We start from the raw sequence: 17,570 nt of genomic DNA, 5'->3' as shown, positions 1-17,570 counted from the left end.
GCCACTCGAAAAACCTATTCTATTTGATGCAGCACACTGCTTCTTTCCAGCCTAATTTCAGTGTGTCCTCATGGACTCCACATTGGCAGCCCCTGGGCTACACAATCTCTCAGTGCCCACCATTTTGCCCATCTCTATTTCCCGCTTTCATCACTCTGGGAAAATGATTGGCAGAAGTGCTCAAGCCTGATGTAAAATCCTTCTAAAGGAATAATAAGGAAGGGTGCCGTATAGACAACTTGCCGTCAACCATGGGCATTATTTATTTATTTCATAAATAGTTTCCAATGATTTGAGAATGAAAACTGGAAAATGCTCTTATTATTTCTACTCCATTGCCAAGAAGTTCCTTTAAAGAAGAAAAGAATATCAAAGTGACACCTCAAGGCATATTCTAAAAATACATCTGTCCTTCTGGAGGGAGGGGGGCAGTTTCCTCAGCAGCTGTGGCATTTCCAGCCCTAGAAGAAAACATTCCTTTTGCTTTGTCACTGGTGCAGCCATTCAGTCCACATCTACTGGGAATACAGATGTTTGGCAGTTCACATCGTTTTGTGGCTCTTGCTTCATAATGCTCCTTTTGCAGTGAAGGATATTTAAAAAGACCCTGGGGTTTCAGCTTCAACTTCAATGGTGTCCCAGGGGAGGAAGCAAAAAAGTTCTGAGCCATGGGAAGACTCTTAAGCATAAAGGCCAGCAGGCACTGCTTTTGCACAGCTGCCACCCAGCTGTGAAGAAGCCACTACGCTTAGGCACACCACAGACTCCATGCTCAATATGATGCAGTACATCCCTAATACTGGTAGCATTGCAGTCATCTGGGGGAAAGGATCCATCTCTTTGAAAAAAAATAAATTTACAGTGGTACCTTGGCTCCCGAACAAATTGGCTCCCGAATGCCACAACCCTGGAAGTGAGTGTTCCGGTTTGCGAACGTTTTTTGGAAGCCGAAAGTTCGGCGCGGCTTCCACGGCTTCTGATTGAGTGCAGGAAGCTCTTGCAGCCAATCGGAAGCCGCGTCTTGGTTTTCAAGCAGTTCTGGGAGTCGAAAGGACTCCCAGAATGGATAAAGTTTGACAAGCAAGGTACCACTGTATTTGAGACAAGTATCAAAACACACAGAAGTTGAAACATGCGCTCTGCGGGTTGTATCTTACAAAGCTGTACAAAAGAACTTCTCCTCCCTTTCCCCTCTTCACGACACCACAGGCCCTCGAAGAAACTACCACACGGGGCACGGAGTATGGAACTCGCTCCCACCAGAGGCCGCGATGGCCACCAACATGGATGGCTTTAACATAGAATTAGATAAAATCATGGAGGACAAGGCTGCTGACCCTGAAGGCTAAGTTCTACTTCCACTGTTTCTGAATTCCAGTTGCTGATAACTTCAGGAGGGGGAGAATGCAGTTGTGATCGGGTCTTGCTTGCTGGCTGTTTCAGTGCTGTGACAACACAATGCTGGACGAGATGCATTACTGGCCTGAACCAGCAAGCTCATCTTAAATCTGCTCTGGGAGTCCTCCTCAGCCCTCCGGAGCAGATTCGGTGTGTGCAGAGGGCACACAGGGGGAAGGAGAGGAATTTCTACTGCTCAAGTAGATGCCATTCTGCTCATGCAATTACTTTGTTGAATTCATAAAAGCCACCTTCCTGTAAGTTCAAACCCATCTAGAACAGGCCGAAAATTTATTCCTTATATCGGGGTTTAACCATTCAACTAGCGTCAAAGAGTTCTTTATAAAAACAACTACTGGGCTCCATTTTTCGCCAATGCCTTCAAATGCCTTTGAAGGTTTATGAATGGAACACTGTCCATTTGACTAATAAAAGAACATTCCATAATTTCTCCCACCATTCTGGTTTCGGAGGTATCACCACGCAGGACACCTCTTGTGATCATATGTTGACAATCATGTGCAACATACTGTTAATCTTGGGTTTCCCCTTAAAAATAATGACAGGGGCCTGATGCTTTCTTGGTTGCTATCCATAGATCATTTGAAGGGAAAGCCATTTCAGCACATAGACACTGTTTACGATGTGCGTGTGTTATGTATCTTGTACCTGACGGATAAGCCTCTCCTCAAGTTCTGTCATTCCGCAGAAGATTTTCATTGTGTTTCAGTAACAAAACTTCAGGCCCACTTCAATTCAGGCATTATCTTGTGCACGCAGATCTCATCCAGCACATCAGCACAGCGGAGAGCTGTCACGCATCAGCTAAGCTAAGGCATTTATCTGGGGGAAGCACATGGGCCCTGAACACTTGCTTCCCTGCCGCTGCTTCGCGACTGTTCTTCATTCTGTGCACATTTCGAACACTATTTTTAGCACTGTTTTGGTGGGGAAATAAGTTCTGCATTCCCACAGTCTCTCAGATTCAGTAAAGGCAAAAGTTATGAAGGATACTTTCACAAGCTGCTTTTAAAGCATGCAAAGCCTTAGTGGTGCTTCACACACACAACACTGTTCTTACATTAAGGGTAGGGAAACTGTGACCCTCCAGATATTTAAGTCCAGAGTCTAAAATTAACTTAACTTGTACTCCTATATGCTACTTCAGAATAGAATGGGGTAGAAAGGGTGATCCTGGACACAGTCTACAGCTACTTGAGTCTCTGTCAAAGAGCTGCAAGACAAAATGAGCTTGTCCTCTCAGTCCTGCCTTCTCAGGTTTGCTTCCCTGCCAGCCAAGTGCTGGACGCCTTTTTGTCCTGCCATATAACACTATGGCTACCAAACCTGGAATGTTTTGTTTTGGAAGGTAATAATCTTGATGCCAGCACCAAATCTTTATACTCCCAAAATCTCCACATTGATTTACTGTTTCCTCAAAGAAGAAGCAATATCTTTACTCTAAACCCTCAACTGACTTGAGTTAAGCCTCTACTCCCTCATTAAAAAGCCACTAGAGCCTCAAGTGTATATTATGTACATGTGCAGAACAACGTATGTTTTCAGGAAGACACAAATTTAATGGAACTTGGACAGAGAAATCCTATACTCAGGTCCTGCTGTGTTCATGCCCTGCTTGTAGGCTTCCCAAAGGAATTTGATTGGCCATTGTGGATACAGGATCTGGTCTGATCCAGCAGGCTATTCTTCTGCTCTTAGATGTGCCCCTACTATGGTGTGATAATAGCCACTGTATCCAATGTGTTCTCAGTACGAGAGGCGGGAAATACAAAACCAGAAAATACAAAGAAGAAAAATGTAAAAATGACCATGGGGTATCTTGTATTCTGCTAGTACAGTGGGGTTTCTGGCAGATCCTGAAGCCCTTCAAGTGTCTCGAGTCTATATTTGTACCCTAAATGCATCATTTTGGTCCATTCATTAACCACTTACTACTAAACAGTACTAGCCTTTAAAAAAATGTCACTTGGAAATTTCTCCTTTGATCTTTACTGCAGCTGCCAGATAATGAGAATGTATTTAAGAATAAAAATATATTCTCATGTGGGGTGGACAATGCAAGCAGCTGAGTACTTTGAAAACCCCAACATCTGAAGACTGAATCACACAATTGATTTCCTTCCCACTTTGTAACGATCTCTGCACTCCTTCATGCTGAGGGCCAGAACAGATGCGAGATGTGTGGAGGTGGTTGTTTTCTAAAAGAGAAACTTTAAAGCATCCATTGGAGGCTCTGGTATTGACCAGAACAATGGCTCTGGGAGCGTTTAACCCCTTCTGTGCTTTCAAAGGTGTTATTAACCCCACTGGGGAGAAATCCAGGTGCACGAACTCAGCTTTATAGTTAAAGGTACCAGCATGCTTTTGAATCATGAGTTGCTGTGTAAAGAGCCATTGTCGTCTTGCTATTCTGTGGTGGGGTCTGAGTGCAACAAATATTGTTCCCTTCCACATTGAGTCAATACAGTTCAAAGTGAAGATAGCTTGCTCAATTGTGTTCTTTCTTGTTCTGAGACCAGCAACCACAGTAAACAGGGGTACCATGGTTACATATAGCCCATACACTCACATATAGCACCATACACCACACATTTCTCCATCCAGGCAGGCAAGAAGCATTATCAGAGCTCAATAACACTTTCCAAGAAGGCATAGGGCTGTGGCCTGAGGAGAGTTCAGAGAGCCAAAGAGAGGCATTTTTCATATGGATACATGTCACACCCCCTAAAATTCCAAGCCATTACAGTCCACACAAGGTAGCTGAACTCCATTGCCTTTCATGCTGCCCAAATGTGGCCTCCAAGCAGTGTTCAAAATTCGCCAGGCGCATTTTGCATCTGGCTATCGTCCACTTGCAACCAAGTGAAGATGCCTGGGTACCAGGATGGCCTCTGATGGCTCCACCATCTGGAGGTGTATGCCTGGGGATCCTTGGATCTTGACTGTTTTCACACACTAGCAACACATCCTATAGAATTTATCTGCTGTATTTTATCTGCACAATCAGAATGAACTTCAGTAACCAAAATGTTGTATTGAAAAAGACGACTTTCAAGCCATCGGCCCCCAAAATGGCAAAGAGGCATTCCGTTTTGACAACTGTAACCCTGGTTTAATAATAATATTATAATAATATAATAATTTATTATTTATACCCCACCCATCTGCCTGGGTTTCCCTAGCCACTCTGGGTGGCTTCCAACAAAATGTTAAAATACAGTAGTCCATCAAACATTAAAAGCTTCCCTAAACAGGGCTGCCTTCAGATGTCTTCTAAAAGTCTGGTAGTTGTTGTTCTCTTTGACATCTGGTGGGAGGGCATTCCACAGGGTGGGTGCCACTACCGAGAAGGCCCTCTGCCTGGTTCCCTGTAACTTGGCTTCTTGCATTGAGGGAACCGCCAGAAGGCCTTCGGCACTGGACCTCAGTGTCTGGGTAGAACGATGTGGGTGGAGATGCTCCTTAAAGAGCCATTTGGTGCTTAGCTTATATATCTGAGTTTCTAACCCTGCCTCCAACCCAATTTCAGATGAACTGTGCCTTATGACTGAAGCTAGAAGGGAAACCAGGGACTTGGCTGTCAAGAGCCACGATCAGAGAGCAGGAAGAGGCAGACTCAGTAGTTGTCTCAGAACTGAACCTCTGGCTAGCAGGACACTCATCTCCATAGTGTCTGCACTGCAGACAGAGAGCCACAGATGCCTGTGATTCACTTCCCCTTCCTTTCCGAAACCTCCATGCCCAGGGCCGCCTCTTCCACGTTAACTGTCCACTTCCCCTGTAATTTCTCAGCTGCGCACTCTCAATCCCCTTCCCAGTCATCAAAGTAACATTCCACACTCTGCAGAAAGTAGAAGTAGATTAATTCTTTGAATGAGTAGCCATAAGTAAGTTGGTCAGCCTTCAGTGGAGCTTACTTCCTGGTAAATGTGACTAGGAGTGCTGTCTTAGAATGGCAGACCTAGATGAAATTAAGCATGCTCATCACATTTCACTATTAATCACAGTACTTCAGAACACAGCCAGTCAGACGATTCTTCCATCTAGCTCAGGATTGTCTCAATCAGAGACAGACAACATCTAGATCAGGCATCCCCAAACTGCGGCCCTCCAGATGTTTTGGCCTACAACTCCCATGATCCCTAGCTAACAGGACCAGTGGTCGGGGAAGATGGGAATTGTAGTCCAAAACATCTGGAGGGCCAAAGTTTGGGGATGCCTGATCTAGATGCTATTCGACTAGAACACCCATCATCTCTCCTGGGCTGAAGGAAGTTGTAGAACAACCACCTCTGGAGCGTTACCATATTGGGTAACCGTGGTCTGCAAAAACTGGCAGTGTCTCTCAAGGGTTTTAGAGAGGGTGTTTTTGTTGTTGTTTTTTGCTATCTGGAGATTCCAGACAGGGCTGACTCTGGGCTGGATAGTGCCCAATTGTTGGCCTTGTGGCATGGTTCTGTCCTACAGCTAGCCTGTCTCTTTAAAGATCTATCACTTGGCATCCAAACCACAGAAGTGGACAAACCATGTTGCTCCCAGCAAGTTTGAATTCACAAGGTGAGTAAAGAAGGTTGCCAAACAGTGAAGCTGGACCACGCTTTGACAGCCCCCATCTTCTTGACATTGAAACACCAATTGCTTCTTTTGCTACCCCAACACACACACAAAAAGGTGTTACATGATATAATAACAATTGATTGATGTTAATAAAATTTCAATGTGAGTGTGCGTTTAAGCAATACCAGATTGTTTCCAACAATTCTAGACATCTAAAAATATAAAATACTGGGGAACTTGGATTCCTCTTTGCAGTCTGATGAAGGAAGAATAATGATTAATAGGATGTAATCATATCAGACTACTCAAAGTAATGATATACAGAGTTGGTATAATCAAGGCCCATGCAAACCTGTGTGGAAGTACCAGGCACCCATTTTAATGGTTAGGATTTGCCTTGTACCTGAACCCCATAGCAGGCAGCAAAAAACGAGTATACCAATATGGTGTAAAAACAATTTGAAACCTTTTTGGGGCACTGCAGTTAGTCTGCAGTAAAACAAGTTGAGACATTAAGATTGGGCTACTTTCAGCACAGGCTCCTGGGGTAAATGATAGACTGCTAATCTGACAGGCGATTCCCATCTCCTGACCTTACCCTTGACTTTATCAAGTATTTTAATATTTGCATGTAGACCGAAGAAAATGTCCCAATGCTTATGGCAAGCTGCTGTTGAGAAACTGTCTCTGCCTTCACTTTATCTGCCAGGCAGATAGCAGCACATTGTTCATGGTCACTGCACTGCACATCCATCTCTTTTACAGACATTTGCTGAGGTGTGCATTTTATATAGTTCACAAGCCTTATGTGCAGCTCTCCCTTCCATAAACATCTGGCTGACATGGCAGCATTAGATGGATTTTTTATAGATTCCGGCCAAGTGGATTAAGGGCAGAATTCACACAACCATCTTTTATCATACACCAACTTCCTAATTGGACTGAGTAAAAAACTGCTAATACAAGTGAGCTGCTATGGTTTTCTTCTCACGTTAATTCTGTTGCCATGAATAGAGAAAAGGCATGTCAAATGATAAAAGCTTATCACTTGGTTATCACTCATTTAACTATGGCAGAATGGTCCCCCCTTTCTTTTCTGCACCCTGCCTTTGATAATATGGGAATGTGAAATCTTAACAGGAATTACTTTTCCAAAACTTAATAGCACCACAGCACTCTGTGTCCAATCTAAACTGCCAGGTTTCGCACTGGAGACCACAGTTCGAGTAGTGGTTCGCTACCTGTGAGGCATCCCAAAGCAATTTACAATATAATGGCATATATAAAACCAGTTTTTAAAAATTGCATATGTAACAACCATTTTTAAAATTACAAATATAAAAACAGTTGGAAGCAACAGCACACATGCAAAATTAATTCAAATCCAAAACAGAAAGCAACTGGGATAAAGATTTTAGAAGGCTTGTTGGAAGATTAATGCCTTTAGCAGTAAAGGTCCAAGGCATGAAAGATTTCAGAAGACAAATATCAAGACCTAAGAGCATATTATCAAATAGAGTTGCTGATCAAATACTGTCCAGCTCCAAAGATCAAATGACATCTGTGGAATACCGAGCTCCAAAAAGTTCTCAAATACTGTATTAACACCAGCTTTTTAACTATTCTGCTATTTAAATATCAATTGTCAATGGCTCTCAAATGTTGAAACTAACTATTCTATACAGAAATAAAATATATTAACGCTGAATATTTAGCAAATCTTCGATATAAATATTGACAAACGAGGATGTAGCAGAAGACTGGGGGATTCCAAGTGTTTCCCCCAGCTATTATTAATTACTTTTTGCATACTGCCCTTCACCTGAAGATCACAGGGCAGTTCAGAACTATCCATGATGTAAAACTCACTCTCAAGCATTTGCTTTCCAGAGATCACCTTTTCAGCTATCTAAATATTATGGAAAATTCCAGAGTTTGGTCCAAGGAAATGGCTGTAAAAAGAGGCTGGTGTGTGTGTGAGTGAGTGAGTGTGTGTGAAAGGGGGGAGGGAGAAAAACAAAGACACAGAGAGATTGCAGAGTATAGGCCAGTCTACTTGCCTGACAGGAAGTCTTGAAAAAGGAACTGCAGGGAAATGCAGTATTCATGGCAAAGAGCAAGGCTGAGAGAGCCCCACAGCAAATGGGCAGAGAGTGTTGAAAACACCCTTGTCGTGGCCTTTGTGTTTGAATTTGGCTCCCAGATGGTTCTGACGCTGGAACTAAAGTTCACAATCAGCTGGCCCTTGCCCCTGTTCATGTGTGCTTTCTCTAACAAGCAAATCGCAGCTTTGGGTTATCACCAGGAAAATGATTGGGGGGGGGTTGGCACTGAAGCCCCCTTTCTCCCCAGTTCTAAGACAGTTGGATAGTGTCTTGTACATTTCCTTCCTCCAAGCTGTGACGCCAAAAGTATTGCTCTGCTTTCCAATGGACCACATCAGCGAGACTGGGGAGGGGGGTGTCTTCTCATTCAGACAGCCCATAACCTTCATGCATGCTGCCCAGGCTTGCACCCTAAACAGGTCACTTCGGTGCTGGTAACTCAGCAAAAACAACACAGGAGGCAGCAGTTGTGAGTTACTGGTCTTTGCAGCTACAGCAGGCGCTGTGATTCTCCAGTAGGTTGACTTGAGCCCCAAAGCTGCACTCTATTTTTTCTGAAAACAGACATATGCCAACAGCATGCTCTGATTCCCCAATAGTAAGAAATTCTGCACATGACCAGAGGCAGTGTTATGGTAGGTCTTAGCCACGGCATACAAAAAAGATTCAGGGATTGAGCCCTGGCATACAGGTGCAGTAGGTTCGCGAAAGGTAGAAGAACCTTTGCTAAGATAGATTTTTGCCACCTTCACCAGCCTCACAATTAAGGGTACCAGGGAAGGAGTAAACAAAGGAACACACAACGCATCTCCCCTCTTAGATGTAGCCTACCTTTGTTTTGCCCAACCTGATGCCCTCAAGATGTTGTAGGACTACACCTGCCACCCCTGATTATTGGCCACACTGACTGGGGCTGAGGGGAACTGTAGTGTGAAACATCTGGTTGGCGCCAGGTTAGGGAAGACGGTTTGAAGTGTCTCCTGCAACACTTCAGCAAATTCACAGGTATCCCTGAAGCCTGAACTGGCAGTGTTACAGGGGCCACATAATAGGCTACCCACTCTGAATTTGAAAGAACTTGATATTTTAGTGGGGCAGCAACAACACTATTCATATCAGGCAGGTGTCTTTGCTGAATTCTTTCTGGCAGCTGTTAAAAAACATTTTTGTTTAGAAAATAGATGCGAGTTTGAAAATAGATGCTGTTTTTAGTCTATTGTTAACTTTTCTAAAGTCTTAAATTATTGCAGTTACTTTTCCCTAGTGATAATTTTATTATATTAACTTTTTTAGTTTAGTTTTGTTTTGAAATCAAGCTATGTACAGATAACTTGCAACTTGCACACATTAAACGTGTGCATTCAGTCCATGCCCTTGGATAAATATATGGTGGCAAAAAGAGGACAGACATTGGGGGGGCACTTTGGCAATCCCACCCACCTAATGTGTTTTGACTTTGCACGATTTTGGCTTTATGCGCTATCTCTGGAATGTAACCCCAACATATTTTGAGAGCTGCCTGCATAAATTCCATGAAATAAAATAATGAAAAGAAAACCTTGAGAATAGTGACTGGCGATTAGGAAATTATAAATTCAGGGGGGCACAGTCACAGCGTGACATCTCAGCCAGCCTATTCTCTGCCTCAAACACAGAGGCACCAGTTCTAAGTCCACAACATTACGCGCTGATTCAGCCTGTCTACCTACCAGCATGGTCGGGCACTGCGCTCTTCCGTTTCCTTGGTGCCGTTGCCAAGCGGCAACTGGCAGGCCTCCAACGCCAACAAGCGCCCCCCAGCCGCCGCCACCCCCGGAATAGCGCTGACAAACAAGAACCTGGATGTTTTCTGCTCCAGAAAACCGCTCTGCTCCCATTTGTTTCTCTCGCCAGCAACCAGCTCCTCCGGCAGCCGTGCGCCTCTCTTGCAAATATTTGCAAACGCCTTCTCGAGCCATTCCCCCCCCCCCTCACCGGGGTTGAAAAGTTCAGAAACTCCAGGGCTGCGAAAGGTTCCGAGAGAGAGGCTTGGCCTGGAGCTTTGCCACGCTCCGATCAAACTTCTTTGTGAAACGGGGCAGAGGGGGAGGGAGAGATACTCACCGCCTCCTGCGCAGCCGAGCCGAATAAAAGTTGCTCCCTCTGGAGCCAAGGAGAAGAGAAGGATTCCTGCCGCCCTCCTTAAAAGTGCCCGCGGCTTATCAAGAGCGCTGCAATGAAAGATCCCACGCAAGGAACCTTGGCTGGAGGAGTTTTCATTAAAGAAACTTCGGGGCTTTTCTCTCTCCGCGTTAGTGATGTCACATCCTGACGGTGTCCATAGAAGAGTACAGCTGTCCTTGCTCGCAGCAGCGTGCCAACCCTTTCTTTCAGCCTCCCCGGGCTACGCCTCCCTAACTCACTCCGGGAGGGGGGGGCTGCTACCCGCTCTCTCCGTCTCTCTCTGAGTGCAATCAAAACTTTTTCTTTTCTTTTTTCTTTTTCTTTCTTTTTACTTTTCTCCATTTTCTCTCCCCTTTATCCTTTCTTTCTCTTTCTCTTTCTCTTTCTCTTTCTCCCTTCTTTCTCTCTCCCCCCGCCCCTTTTCTTGGCTCCTTACTAAACGGGAGTTTTAGGTCCCATGAAAATTCCCCGTAGCAAAAGATTGGGGGACGGGGACAGGACGCCGCAGCGCGATTCAGATTTCTGCCCTGACTCCTCCTGCTCTTCACAAGTGCCAGCCCAAGGAAAGGAATTTAGCCTTCCCGGGACACTAAATAGCCAGTGTTATCTGGCAGCCAAAGAAAGCAAATACAGTAAATTACCCCAGTGCAAGTTTCCCTGCCATCTCAGGAGACAAGAGCATTCCTTGCAAGGCGGGGTTGGAGGAGAGAATCATGTGGAGGAATTTGGCAAAAGGCATGTGCTGAGCTCACTGGCTGTATAAGCATTTAAAATGCAGCTAAGTCACTCTCTTCTCAATTTGAACCACAGCTGGTTTTGGAGGAAATGCAGTATTTCGTAAGATGCAACAGAAGAGATATGAATTACAGCTGACATAGTGTGTACACCACTCCCCAAAGGAGTAGCAGGAGTGCACTGGATTCAGAATCCATGGGACTTTGGACAAAACCACCGATAACAGAGTGAAGGTTTGAAGAATATGAATGAATTTGGAGGAAGAGCAGAGCCATCATGTCTAGCAGCCACAGATATATCGCCTTATCCATGAATTTGTCTAACCCTATTTTAAAGGCATCTATCGGTAAGTTGGTGGCCACCACTGGAAGCAAGTTCCACAGTTTAAGTCTGCTCTGTGTGAAGAAGGTAAAGGGTAAAGGGACCCCTGACCGTTAGATCCAGTTGCGGATGACTCTAGGGTTGAACCGCTCATCTCGCTTTACTGGCCGAGGGAGCCGGCGTACAGCTTCCGGGTCATGTGGCCAGCATGACTAAGCTGCTTCTGGCGAACCAGAGCAGCGCACAGAAACGTCGTTTGCTTTCCTGCTGTAGCGGTACCTATTTATCTACTTGCACTTTGACGTACTTTCGAACTGCTAGGTTGGCAGGAGCAGGGACCGAGCAACGGGAGCTCACCCCATTGCAGGGATTTGAACCGCCAACCTTCTGACTGGCAAGCCCTAGGCTCTGTGGTTTAGACCACAGCGCCTAATGACCCCTGGACAGTTAAGTCCAGTCAAAGTTGACTATGGGGTTGCAGCACTTATCTTGTTTTCAGGCCAAGGGAGCCGGCGTTTGTCCACAGACATCTTTCCGGGTCATGTGGCCAGCATGACTAAACTGCTTCTGGTGCAACAGAACACCATGACAGAAGCCAAAGCGCCGCAGTAGTACCTATTTATTTACTTACTTGCATTGGCGTGCTTTCGAACTGCTAGGTTGGCAGGAGCTGGGACCGAGCAACAGGAGCTCACCCGTTGCGGAATTCGAACTGCCGACCTTCCAATTGGCAAGCCCAAGAGACTCAGTGGTTTCTCAGTCCTGAATGCTCCAACATTCCATTTCATTGGATGTCCATGGGGTCTAGTGTTATGAGAGGAGAAAAAAAGTTTCCCCATCCACTTGATCCACACTGTGCATAATTTTATACACTTTTATCATATTTCCACTTGCTTGCTTTTAAAATTTAATTTAATTAGTGCCAGATGCTGCAACCGACAACGCTGAACTATACCGTTGTTGGACTACAACTCCCACCATCCCTTTGGTCATGTTGGCTGGCGTTGGAAGGAGATAGAGCCCAGAGGGATTCAGGTTCCCCATCCCTGGACGACACAGAGTGTCGGCTGCTCCTCACTTCAGACAGGAGTGAATCCTAGTTTGTCTGGGAAGTGTCAAAGACTGAAGTTGGGCCTTCTGCATCCAAAGCAGGTGTCCTACAACTCTGCTACAGCCCTTTCCTTCATATGGAACAAAAAGCCCAAAAATCAAATGCACATTCTACACAAAATGAGGTTGCGTGTGTATGTGTGAAAATAAGACACACCAGCAACTTGCAACTAGTATTTCTCTAAAAACAACCTTTGAGCTGCCTTTCGGTAGGTATGTTCAGCTCAAAAGGACTGTGACACCAGGGATTTGTATGTGTGAATGAGGATGGAGCTGCTCTGAGCCCCTCTTTATCATAATGCATGCCACAACCCATGCCATGTATGGAGTGATCACACTGCAGAACGCATTGTGCTGTAGAACATGCTACCAGAAAGCAAAGAGCCTTGTGGTCACTCCCAGGCATTCTACTCATTGAACATTTATCCTGATGTGTTTGCACAAAGTTTATGGGGAGGTTACACTGTGTTAGCTGTTTGTTGAGAATTCATTCTGAATTGTTATATGATTTGTTTGCAGAGAAGTGATATGGCATTGGATTGAGCAATTGTTATCTCCTAATTTCCAAGGCCTTTCTCCATCACTTTCCTTACTGTCCAAAGTCTGGTTTTGTTTTGCTTTTGTTGTTTGGATGTTTTATTGTACAAGAGCTCCAAGTCCACTTTAACTGCGCAACCTGAATTTACAGGGATGTAACTGGATCCCACTTACGAAAGAGCGGCAGCCTGGAAGCATCTTTAGCCAAGCAAGACCTTGTGAGCCTTTCAGAGCCAAACTACAAATTCCTTGACTTAAACGTCTCCCAAATGCGTTCACCACCTGCCCTTATTTTTTTTAAAAAAAACCAGCTGCATCAGGACAGGGAGTGATGGAGGATTTAGACTGGGGCTCTAGTGTAGAGGAAAGGGAAGCCCAATCATTGTCCCCATACCCCAGCCCTGTACCAAATCCCCCACCCGTCAGGAGCCACTATTAGCTGTGGAGAGGGAAACATATGGCTAATACCTGCCATCATGGAATCGCCCACCTTGGCAAATCTCCCACCCATCCACATACCGCAGGAGTTCCAATCCCAGAACTCCAATGAAATGTGTGGTTTGACCCTAAGCATGCCTGATTCTGCTCTGAGCCATAAGACTGTAGAGAGAGCGTAGCCCTAATTTATGCCATAGGGTTTCTCTACACACACTTAGGTACTGTTTCCAGCCATCCAGCCATGCCCTCTTCCAGGACACTCCATTCCACTCCCCCTCAACAGAGCACGCTCAGTCCTCATCTTCATACCTAACTTGTTTCGTCTTTTGAGTCCATTAAGAGATGCAAATCAGGCCTATTGAAAGCAGTCGGCCAAATCATGCACTGGCCAAGGAGGTCCCTAGGAGCTCAGAAGAGCCCAACGCTGACCTGAACGAATCATATTGCCACTTACCATTGGGCCCCAGGCTGGCCATTTTAACGGGAGGTGGGCTTTACTTTGCATTCTTACTAAGTCTTTTAGTAGTGGTTTCCCCAGGGAGATGGCCTTGGAGTGTTCCTTTTTATTATTTACTTCATTTTTAAAATATTTTTATTGCCTGCTTTTACTTGCCAAAGGCAACTCAAAGCAACTTAGCTTACCCCAGAAATTTCCTCGCAGCTCATTTGCATTTGTAGCAAAAATGAGATCCGGAGGTGCAATTGGATGTACAGATAAATCTAATCAACAGAAGTATGGCTGTGTAACCTGCCCCCCCCCCTGGATTCTTTTTTCTTGTTTGTATCTTTAGTTTGACTTTATCTCCAGTGCAGTCAGGCAGAAACAACAGCCATATTCGCAACATGCTGTTTATTTGTATCAGAACTCAATGTCCTATTTGAACACAACGCCCCAATGTTTGGCCTGAAAACACTACAAAAGCAGTCTTCTTTGTGACTAGCTTGAAAGGAAGCCTGATAAGATTTTGATATTTCTTTGAAAATCGTGTACTTTGAAAAATCACAAGCGACACATGGGGAGGAAGAGTGACTTGGATCCGGTGTTTACAAGAAGAATGCCCCTGATACTGAAAAGGATACTGGGAACCACAACCATAAGGGCAAATAAATCTGAAACCTCTACTAACAATAATTCTGGTGAGACAATCAGGAATCAGGAGTTGTCATCCGGCTGGCTTCTTCTCACCAACTACGGTAGGTGAGAACTAGGCCGCTCAACTGGCTCCCCTAACTCTTCCCAGAGCAAAGCCACTCTCTCTCCAGGCCACACTCCTCACTGGTCCTGCCTTGAACCTGGTTGGGATAGCGCAGTTAGTAGAGCAAGAGACTCTCAATCTCAGGGCTGTGGGTTCGAGCCCCATGTTGGGGAAAGTTTCCTGCATTGGAGGGGTTTGGACTAGATGATCAATTCTATGATTCCATGTCGTTTGCCAGGCTGGAATGTGTGTCAATGCCTGTTGCTTCCCTGGATGAATGGAGGATAGAGTTGGCTGCTAAGTGGGTATAGAAACTAACTTACTGCAGCAAAGTAAAGTTTGCATTTATTACTCCACCCTACTTCTGCCTCCACCAATGATACATAGAAAGTTGCCCGGAAGGGAATGGGGTCCTTAGGCTGAAAAGGGCTCCTCACCCCTCAGCTAAGCCAAGAGATGATATGATGAAATGATATGTGATATCGCCACTGGTATTTTTCAAAAGCTTGGTGCCAGGGAATCATAGAATATTAGAGCTGGAAGGGAATTTGGAGATCTAGTCCAACATCTTGCTCAATGCAGGAATCTTATGCCTACAGCATTCCTGACAAATGGATCCTTTAACCTTAGATAAAGCTGCTACCAGCAAAGCAGAGACTACTACTTTGCCAAGCAGCCTTTCTACCGTCGATCAGCCCTGTTCAGGGAATTTTTTTATGTTTGATGTTTTATCGTCTTTTTAATATTGTTGTGAGCCACCCAGAGTGCCTGGGGAAACCCAGCCAGATGGGCAGGATATAAATAATAAATTTATTATTATTATTATTATTATTATTATTATTATTATTATTATTAACCAATAAGAAGATTCTCCTAATGGTTATCCAAATCTGCTACTTTGCTATGTCCATCCATTAGTTCTGGTTCTGGTCTGGTGCTGCCATTGCTATTTTTCTAGAGGTGCTGGAAGTCAACACGAACGCCTCCTTTGTTGTCTTGCAATGAGAGGTGCCAGAACTGAGTTCCAGTGAGTTCCAACTGAAAAAAAGCCCTGGGGCAACATGAGAAATAAGTATGCTTGATTTCTTGCATGGCAGCCTTCAGACATTTGAAGACAGCTATCCCCTTAAACTTTCCTTCTCTAAGCTAAACATACCCAGCTCTTTCAGCTGGTCCTCAGGATTCAGTTCCCAGACTCCACCCTCCTCTAAATACCCTCTAGTTTGTCCAAACCTTTCTTAAAATGTGGCTTCCACAACCAGACACACTACTCCAGCACAGATCAGGTTACATTTGTACAGTGGTACCTCGGGTTAAGAACTTTATTCATTCTGGAGGTCCGTTCTTAACCTGAAACTGTTCTTAACCTGAGGTGCCACTTTACCTAATGGGGCCCCCCCACTGCTGCCATGCCGCCGCCGCATGATTTCTGTTCTCATCCTGAAGCAAAGTTCTTAACCCAAGGGACTATTTCTGGGTTAGCGGAGTTTGTAACCTGAAGTGTCTGTAACCCGAGGTACCACTGTATACATTTAACATAGCTAAACAGAAGAGAGAACTGCCACATGAGAGAAGGAGCAATCCTATGTATATTTGCTAGGAATAAAGTCCCCCTGATAAAGCTGCAATAAGTCCCATGAAAACACAACACTGCTGACTTCAGAGTAAACATGCATAGGATCACTTCTTACATTATACTTTTTTTCTGCATGGAGAATCCCGTTGAGTGTTCCTCTTGGAGAATCTGTGTGCAAAATGTGCACTCTGACAGGCATGAAAATTACATGGGTATCTCCTGCTCTGCAGTTTCCAAACCCTTGTACTGCAGTAATGATGATGATGATGATGATGATGATGTCATCCCCATTTTCCCATGATGGTGCATATAAGTTTTGTGCAACGCTTTTCCTACAATCACGTAACAAAAAAATATCCTCTACAACAGGCATGTCCAACAGGTAGATCGTGATCTACCGGTAGATCACTGGACGTCTGCGGTAGATCACTGGTAGATCATTGGCTCCCCTCAAAGATGCTGAACAACTGTGGCTCCCCTAAAAAAAAGCTCAACATTTTACCTCCTCCCTGAAAAAACTCAACAACTTTGACCCAAACCCCCCCAAAATGGGCCTTCCTCCTTCCTAACAAAAGCAACTTTGACCTGAACCCCAAAAGGGGGGTAGATCACTCTGTGAGTAGATCGCAGTCTCTTGGGAGTTGGGCACCCCTGCTCTACAAAGAGAACCTGAAGCAGCAAAAGCAGAGGAAAATCCCACTGGCTTAAGGCAGTCGGTGAATGAAAACAAAGTGGAAAGATCTGGTTTCATATCTCCCTGCCCTCTCGCTCTAGTCAGAGGCCCCATGTACCTGTAGCGAGTTTGCCATCCCACCCACCCCCACCCCACCCCGGTTCATGCCAAATCTGTACAGAGGTGAAGAAGGAGTCTTTTCTCACTCGCCGCCATAATAATAGCCTCTCCGGTGCAAAGTGAGCAAGGCAGAACATTCTTATAAGTCGACCTCCTTTTCCCAATTACAACCAAACTGAACAGTGACAAACATTTCCTCTTTGGCTGACGTGAAGCAGATAAACAACCAAGCGCTACAAAAAGGACAAAAAACTACAAACCTACCAGTGAAAAGATCCCCCACACTTTCCTTTGCCTTCCAGCACAGCATAGGGCTGACTCCTGATCTGCAGATCAAGCAATTTGAGAGGCAGCAGGAGGAAGAAACCTAGAGGAAGGTGGAGGATTCTTCACTTCCTTTAGGCACTGGTGAGCTTGTGGGGGAAGGGACGTTGACAGTCCCACTTGGCTCATCTGCTGTTTTGCACCTGCTAACATGCTATTCCTTCCTCCAAGAGGTCTCTTCTCGGGCTAGAATCTTCAGCTTGATGCCCACAGAGCTTACAAAGACAATTTGTACTATTTGAGCATTTATTCCGAATCCTCCTTGGAGCTAATAAACTAATGTGTCACTGTAATGT

At 44.9% G+C, this 17,570-nt stretch overlaps 1 protein-coding gene across 5 annotated transcripts in view; it reads right to left on the bottom strand.

Moving 5' to 3' along the window:
- The window catches only part of MOB3C (MOB kinase activator 3C), a 36,992-nt gene extending 19,645 nt beyond the window's left edge, over positions 1-17,347 (bottom strand). Inside the window, exon 1 of one of the 5 annotated variants that reach the window (XM_060276927.2) lies at positions 17,215-17,347. The gene's annotated coding sequence lies outside the window, so the exon portion shown is untranslated. Of the gene's footprint in view, positions 1-9,790; positions 10,049-10,184; positions 10,780-11,931; positions 12,105-17,214 lie in introns of those variants that run through there. The other 4 variants (XM_088674097.1, XM_035123433.3, XM_035123434.3 and 1 more) reach the window with 4 other exon arrangements.
- Positions 17,348-17,570: the final 223 nt, after the last annotated feature.

This window comes from Zootoca vivipara, chromosome 7 (genome assembly GCF_965207765.1).
Source record: "Zootoca vivipara chromosome 7, rZooViv2.hap1.1, whole genome shotgun sequence".
Taxonomy (NCBI): domain Eukaryota; kingdom Metazoa; phylum Chordata; class Lepidosauria; order Squamata; family Lacertidae; genus Zootoca; species Zootoca vivipara.
This window is presented reverse-complemented; position numbering and strand designations above follow the sequence as displayed.